Source organism: Toxotes jaculatrix, chromosome 18 (assembly GCF_017976425.1).
Source record: "Toxotes jaculatrix isolate fToxJac2 chromosome 18, fToxJac2.pri, whole genome shotgun sequence".
Lineage (NCBI taxonomy): Eukaryota > Metazoa > Chordata > Actinopteri > Toxotidae > Toxotes > Toxotes jaculatrix.
The window spans coordinates 19,304,919-19,313,353 of NC_054411.1; the positions used below are offsets into that span (position 1 = coordinate 19,304,919).

Consider the following 8,435-nt stretch of genomic DNA (forward strand, 5'->3'; position numbering starts at 1 on the left):
GAGACTGAAAAGTGTCAGCAGTAATGTGGGCATTGCACCAGACTGTTGGGGTGTACAATTTACCAGTTCATCTAAGTTCCAGCCCTCACCTACGGTCATGAACTTTGGGTAGTGACCAAAAGAATGAAATTGCAAATACAAGCAACTGGAAATGGACTAGCTCGCTTAGCCTGCTGCTTCCACAGCCTGACTCTGGAAAAGCAACAGAAAATGGATGGATGGATGGATATGAATAGCTAATTCTGTTTTTCATTTTGTCTGAAGACTGTAAGCTTTTGGTTTAACAGTATCCAGTTTTAACAGCCAGAGGATCAATTTAATTTAATAGAATTAGACTGAAGAGCAGTTTGGTTTACAGCTGAAACAATTAACTGATTCAGCTGATCAACAAATAATAAACTTAACATTAGAAACAAGTTTTCATCATTGTTCAGACACTTGCCAAACATTAATTGAAATTTAACATCAAACTAAAAAACAAAAACAACTGAATCGTTTAAAACTGTAATTAGCCTAGTCGTCTATTTTTGGCTCTGGCCAAACTGGACTAAAGCTGCCTTCATGGCTCTTCTCCAACTCCACTAACTCTCCAAAGTCAGAGGAAGTCCGTATTACTACAGCAGCTGGGCTGGGTGCCGTGGTAACAGTGTCAGGGCCTATATAATGGGATAAAATGCTGTGGGTGTGTGCATGTGTGTGTGTGTGTGTATACTTCTTAGGTTATGGAGTAAACTAGCTGTGACAGACTAACCAGCTGGCTAGCTACTATATTAGCCTGATGACAGGGTCACACACATCCAAAGAAAGGAAAAAACAAACAAACAAACAGAGCATGTTTGAATACAGAACACAACAAGCTACCACTTCAGTCATGTGTCTCCATGTTGCCAAAGCATCAAGAAATGAAATTCTCTCTCTTTCTCTCTCTTTGCCACCTCCTCCTCCTCCTCTTCACACCATCATTTCCTAAAATACCTGGGCCCTCCCATTCTGGAGAGGAGCAGGAAGTGCTGCCTGGCAACCAGGGAGCTGGCTGCCGTGGTAACGGTTCACCTGAGCACCTCTTCCCTAAACAAACAGCAAGTGTGAGTGAGAGGGAGAGAGCGGGATGTAGAGTCAGAATCACAGTCAGTCTGTCACAGTATTTGTTTATAGTCTCTTCTTCTTGCTCGCTCTAAATTGTTTTCCATCACACACACACACACACACACACACACACACACACACACACACACACACACACACACACACACACACTGTGCACTCTGTGCACTCGATGAATGTAAGTCCATTATTCCCTCTCTTTTAACTCTATTTTTGGTCTATATTGCCTGTCTTCATTTGATGCTTTTCAGTTACATAAATACTGATTATGGCTGCTTTAAATAAATGCATGCTTTAACTAAAAAAATAAAAATAAGGGGCCAGAACTTCATCGTAAGGGGTCACAAGCCAAAAGGGTTGGGATCCACCAATGTACGGGACCTATAACATTAAATTAAGTGTTGAATCTTTGGCTTGTTGACTGCTGGGAAAAAAACTAATTTTTCTGATGACATCACCTTGGGCGAACGATCAATCAAGACTGTTTCAAAACTGTTTAAAACTGTTTCATATCAGGGAGAAATTTTAAAGGACAAGAACAATATTCTAAAATAAATGGGTAAACAAAATCCCTCAACTTTTACAAATGCATTCAAGTTCAGCCAGAGCTTATCTGAGGCTTCAGCAGTCTGAGCCAAATCAATTGGGTATCTTTGTCCTGGCAGTCGCGTGTGTTGCCATAGGATTACTGTCAACCTACATCTGAGCACCACTACATATCCCTCTGCTGCGCTAAGCACAAACATGAAAAAGGAATATTTACTCTACATTACAGCTTTACTGTAATGTTGGAAGATGCCAATTTCAACTGGCTAACTCAGACTGCTGATGACTGTTATTTTGTCCCTTATTCATTACAGTGTAGTAACTTTAGGAAGGATCAACTTCATTGTCTTTATGGAGAGGAGAGATGCTTTAAGGTACCTATAACTAAAGAATACCCAAAGATGTGGTTGAAAGTACTGGAAAAAGCTATTAAGCTAACCAGGTGGAAAGATGTGGGGATCAGGCCCTTCCTTCACAGAGGAGGGGCCATAGATGTATTACACTGGATACAGCTCTCAAAGATCACCCGATTCATTCCTAAGGAAGTTACTTAAAGGGAAATGGCAATGAAAAGAGGGAAGGAAGGAAGAAAGGAAGGAAGGAAATAAGGAGAGGAGGAGGAAGGAAATTTAAATTTAAAGAAGGAAGGACAAAGGAGAATTAAAGGATTAGAGGGTGAGGAGAGCCAGAATGCTGAAGTAGAAAGCTGTGAACAAAACTTCGAGGACAACTATGAGAACTATGAGATCTTGACAGACAATGTGCTGTGATTCACTGCAGCATTTTAAATGAGTGGAGTCAGTCATTAAGTGTCACCCACCCAGATAAACACACTCTGTGACTGAACATCTGCAAACATGCAGCCCTATCAAGAAAAGAGTTGTCTTTACATCTGTTTTTTTTTTTTCATTCAAAGATATAGAGTATAAATTTATCATTTATAAGCAGTACGACTTAACATGCTTAACATTCCACCTTAACTGTGTACTGGTGTCATTAGAGTGTGTGTTAGAAATGTGTTAGAAAGATACTGGGAGCATAAAACATTCTGCGTGTAAATGAAGATTAAATATTTGTGTTTTCACACAACGTATCTTCAGTTCTTTACTATCACACAGTTGAAAAGTAAAAGAAAGAGATTTGATTCAGGGCCGCCAAATGCTAACAGCCCAGAAATTATAGTAGCCTTGAGCTGTGTGAAAACAGAAATAGAAAATTGATGTCAGTAGTCGGGTTTCCATCCAGATGTGGCACAAATTATAGCTGGATTTCCAGAAAATCAGCAAAAGAAAACGTGAATTAAAATACCTTTCCATCCTCTAACTGTTATGTCCAGATGAGGAGATGGGCCTACTGAGATAAACAGGTGGTAGAGCTAATTCTCCATGAAACCATGGCAGAAGAAGACAACACAACGAGATTACATAATGAAAAGAGTGCCAATCAAGCCTCAGATGGTGGAAAATGATGTAGGAAACAAAATGGAAAAATGGCATTTCTGTTTTAGTCTGCTATTTTTCGTGTCTCCAGTGGAAATCACGCTGTTTGTGTGTGTCATGATTTATTTGCTAAGTCTGTTTCCACTGCACTTTGTGGCATTTACTTTTTATTGATACACCAACTCTTTCCACCTCAGTCCAGCCTAAAAACCTTTTTGTGATACTTTTATTTTATTTTTTTTTTATTATTTCCTGCATTTCCACTGAGGTTTTTTATGCGGCAAATGAAAATGCACATAAACACAGACGTATGGAAACGCACTTACTATAGCACCTCCGATATGTGCCAGACTACTGTGCTGAAACACAAAATAAAAAGATTACAGACTGAGTCTAAGGGGGGCAGGGCAATGGATTAACATTGCTGGTAATGGCAGGAACAGGTTCATATTCTGCTAAGACAAAGCATAAGTACTGATTTCAAAATAAAAATCAACATGTCATCATTTCGAAAGTGTGAAGCTCTGGGAGAAAGGAATTTTAAGCGTCACAGTCGGCTGTAAAGAGCTGAGAATAAAAACCACCAAGAGCAACCAAAGTCTACAGCAAACATCCAAACATGTCCGCACTAATGCACAGAAATATGAAGAGATTTCAGTCACAGTAAGCCAACACTTTCCACCACAACAAACTGAGCATTTCAAAAACACTCTCTCAAATGGACAACCATGACTCATCTTGAACCTCACAGTGGTTGTTACTTTCTTCTCAGAAGTAACAACCACTGTGAGGAGAATTTAAGCCTCACGAGTTTTCATTTGATATATGGATGCTAAACTTGGCCTCTACAGTACATGATGCCACAAAGACCGGGGATTTTCATGATTGATCAATAAGCCATCCACCACATTTAATAAATTTGACATCATGGATAATAATTTGTATTATATTATACTTTTATATTATGACAACTACAAATTCATTCAAACGAATTGCATGTCATTTCAAAGTGACAGCCCTAGTAACCACTAGAGTTCTGGTGATAGATGACCCCACAACGTGTTCGTGTACCAAAACAAACACTGACAGCAACCAGCAGCATGCACTGTTTTTATGGAGTGACATTTGAACTGAAAAAGACTGAAACAACATGCAGGACTGCACAGCCAGAGCTACCTTCAGGTAAAGCTGTTTGTTTACTGGTATGTCTCCCTCAGGCGTCACACACACATGATATCATCAGCCTCCAATGTCTGTCACAAATATCAAAACATGTCTAAAAAAAAATCTTTTTGAGAACAACTAGCTGCAACTGGATCTGAACATTAGAATCTTTACATATCACACTCTATGATTTTATCTGCCCACTGTCAACACCAGCTGAGCCACACCGGCACACACCCTGTCCAACTTGGTCCAAACGCCCAAATCATATTCATAATAGACTCAGCAGTTATAATGTGTGTCCTATCCCGTCTTAAACAACATTCCCCTTCTCTAGATGTCCCCTTTCCCATATTGTGTTTTAAACTGCCAGACAAACTGTGCTAGGACTAAAACATCAATTAGCTGCTGAATAGAAATTTAATCTGCAACAACTCTAACAAAAAGAATGAATCATTTCTTTCATTTTTAAAGCAAAAATGATAAACATTCCCAAGATCCAGCTTCTAAATTGTGAGGATTTTCTGCTTCTCCTTGTCCAATACGACAATACACAAAATATCTTTAGGTTCTGCACTGTTTGACAGAGAAGACAAGACATTTGAAGGCATCACCTTGTACTTTAGGGGAAGCTAGGACAGGGATTTTTTCACAGTGTTCTTACATTCTATAGACCAAAAAGATGAATCAATTAATCAATCAATAATTAAATCAATCCTTACAACCATAAACTACACACACAACTGACCCCAGATAATGTAGAAGTAGTCTGTATCATATTTCTAACTGCTATAACAATTTGCATTAAACTACAGCTCTTTTTTGCTAATATAAGGGGAAGCTGGGCTTTGTTTTAAGTGCTAGACCTGTCCAACATGTTCAGTCATCTATTTGCCCTTTTTAACTGGACCACAAGAACATGCTTCAGCCATCCCATGGTGTGCCAAGTCTTGATTTTAGGCATTTTAGAGCAGTGGGCAACTGTGCTGAGCTGGAAATGTGTGTGTCCGCTCAGGAGCAGGGCCAAACCTTGACAGTGCTCACCCTCAGCCAAGCTGTGTCAATGAACTTAAACTGGGTATTAAAAAGTTACATTACGCCAAGCTTTCAGTGCTTTTTCAGTAAAAAAAGAGTTGTACAGTGGCTTACAAGAACAATAATCTGTCTGTTTTGTTGTTTGGGCTTTTTTTTTTTTTTTTTTTTTTTACAGTTGCATTGCCCCATTCCTTAGCACCTGCTAGAAACCCAGGTAAGTGTCAGGCATATGACACTTACCTGGGTTGCTAGCAACACCACTGCTAAAATGCAGTCTCAAAATGTACACAATGTACACAAAAATGTACACAATGTCAATGTACGCAATGTCATGAAGTAAGAGGCTGCCATATTTTGTGCTGCGTACTAAACTGATCATTAGGAAAAGGCTGCTGTCCTCACTGACTTTGCAATTGCAAGAAGACTCAGCAAAATGTCACACAGCTTCAAGATTAGCAGTTTGGGACAAATGTCAGCTATGTCAGTTTCCAATAAGGAACCTCACTCATAAATGTAAGTGCAGATTGGACAAGAATAACATAATACTACACTTGTTTATAGTCACCTTTCAAGCTTACAGAGCTCTGGCATGTACTTGCTACTAGTAGTAGCTGTAGTGTTTCTAGGTTTTATGGCTGGATGTTCTTCACTGGTTTGCACTGGCAAGTAAATGCTGACTTCTAGCCATCCACTAACCATCAGTGCATACTGTTAATTACTGTCCTCTGTTAGCTTTAGGCTTGTGTAGTAGCTGGCTGGCAACCTTTTGGTTGTCAGCTGTACTCTGGTACCCTGGTTGCTAGCTATTAAGTTAACTCCTGGTCAGCTACTTGTAGGAAGGTAGCTGTTGCGTGAAAGCAGATAATAGCTGTGCAGTGTTACCTGTTTGATAGCTAGTAAGCTGTTTTAACTATCAGGTGTCATCTTATGTCCTTTAGCTAGCTATAGCAGTAGGGTAACTTCCAAGTTAGCTAGTGTGTTAACTGTACAGTAGAAGTACAGGCAAATGCTTGGCAAGCACAAGATCTCACCTCGCACTCTGCAACCATTCTTCTAGAAACATTAAACTGCCTGTCGGTAGGTATATCCTTCTTGGACGGTCACGCACTCACGCACGCAGGCAACCTCTCTCTCCCTTTCTCCCATAAAGCTCACGGTACCGTGGATGTCGGCGGGTCCTCCTGGAACGCGTATGTGCGCAGAGGTCGCTTCCTCCCGGCTTTAGTTTCCGCCGAGGCTCGGTGTGTCCCTCCGTGGAGCTCCCGTGCGCTTTTATTTTACATGTAAAACGTTTAATTTGATAAGAGGCACGGCTCTCACCTCCTACCGTTTCACCTCCTCCATATTTACAGTCTGCCTCTCTCCCTCTCTTTCTTTCTCTCTCTCTCTCTCTCTCTCTCTCTCTCTCTCCCACCACCAACAACAACATTATTGACGTCCTCCGCTGCCACGTGACCAGTCTGCTGGGGCTAAAAATAGATTCAATAGAAACCAATGGAGGCGGACAGACAGGCAGGCAGGCAGATGTACAGTTTAGTTTGCCTTATTTGCCGACTTAGCCGTACTTCCCCATGTTTCCTACATATACGGTGCCTCGGTAGCTCCATGGTATAGAGCTGCTGAGTTTGAACGAACTAATTCCAACTGTCAGACCTAAGGACAACGAGCGGGGACTGCACACTGAAAGACTTAGAGACTGCTCCCAACCACTTGTGCAATGCATGAAATACAGAAACATTCAACATAGAACAATTAAAATCTCTTTTGATAATTAATATTTTTTGCATATTTTTTTAGCATCATCAGCCTTTCCATTCTCCCCATAGACCCATATTATTGCCTCTTATGTATTATCATTGCATTTATCTAGTAGAGCTAAACAAGTCTGGATGCTCACCCAGTGGGTCATTTAACAGCACACGCTGATCTGAGGGTATTTCCAGAATATTAAAGTACTCCCCTAACCACAATCAGAGATTTTTTTTTTTACCTGATTCTCAAGTTGTAACTGCATTTCCTGTCCAGCTATCCAAAACTAGACATATGTCTTTAATCGTTTTGTATAACACGGACAAAATATTAATTTGAGTAAAAATATAAAATATTGGACATTGGCAGCAGTGCAGTGCATGAAATTGTGCAGATACAGTTAATGTTCATATCAAACATCAGAATCTCAGTGACTTTGACCATGGTATGATTGTTAGTACCAGGGGATACTGCTGTTGTTGCGGTACAACAGCAGAAGGCGACGTCAGGGTCCACCCTGCCACCCAAGAACAAAAATCTGAGGCTGCAGTGGACACAGGCTCACCAAAAACTGGATAATTGAACACCAGCTGCCCTGAGACAGAAACCCACCCGGGACTGGAAAAGCCCCAGATTTACAATGTGACTATTGGTTTTTGGTGATTTCACAAATTGTAGACTAAACTTGGGAATATGTACCCAAGTAAGTAAGTTCAAGATCAGCTGACAAGATAACCGCCTTAAGGAGGGACCTGTTTTATTAACCGATCTCTGGGCTCTGTGCTGAAGAGGATCTTCATTATAGTTTTATCCTTGTGTCTTTAAGACACAACACAAGCAGCATAAAAACATCAATAATAGTGGGTTTTGTAAAAAAAAAAATATGATAGGCATTTTTATTTTATGCTTTTACAGATTAATCAAAAAAAATGTCAATAATGAAAGCACAGTGCATCTGAAACTACAACAAGCAGTCAAATGCCACTTTAGCTTGACCACTTCACTGCCTGTTGTGATCCCATTCAAACAGCAAAAAAGCTAAGAAGGACCTGTACTGTATGCACCATGTTCTGGTCCCAGATTTGCTGCTCAAAACATTAAAAAGTTTCCAACCAACTTTAAAACTTACTAGCTACAGCTAACAAACTCTGCTTGTGACAGCTGTCATTTCAGCCAATAAAATCCAAGACCATTGACAAGAAATGAAAAGACTGGTCCCCTCTATGTAACCATGACCATTTATGTCGAATGGTAAATCTACACTTATCTAAGGTAATCTAAAGTTATCACTGTAAATCATTGTAGTCCTGTACTATCATGGAAAGCGTGACAGGCGTAGTAGCAGCAGCCTAAGTGGTCAGCTGTAACTTATTGAGCAGTGCAAATATGTGTCCTATA

The 8,435-nt window shown here is 40.2% G+C and overlaps 1 protein-coding gene across 3 annotated transcripts in view; it reads right to left on the reverse strand.

Moving 5' to 3' along the window:
• The window catches only part of hdac5 (histone deacetylase 5), a 52,955-nt gene extending 46,271 nt beyond the window's left edge, over positions 1 to 6,684 (reverse strand). For 2 of the 3 annotated variants that reach the window (XM_041062076.1, XM_041062074.1), the window contains exon 1: positions 6,320 to 6,684. The gene's annotated coding sequence lies outside the window, so the exon portion shown is untranslated. The remainder of the gene's footprint in view (positions 1 to 6,319) is intronic. The other variant, XM_041062075.1, reaches the window with a different exon arrangement.
• Positions 6,685 to 8,435: the final 1,751 nt, after the last annotated feature.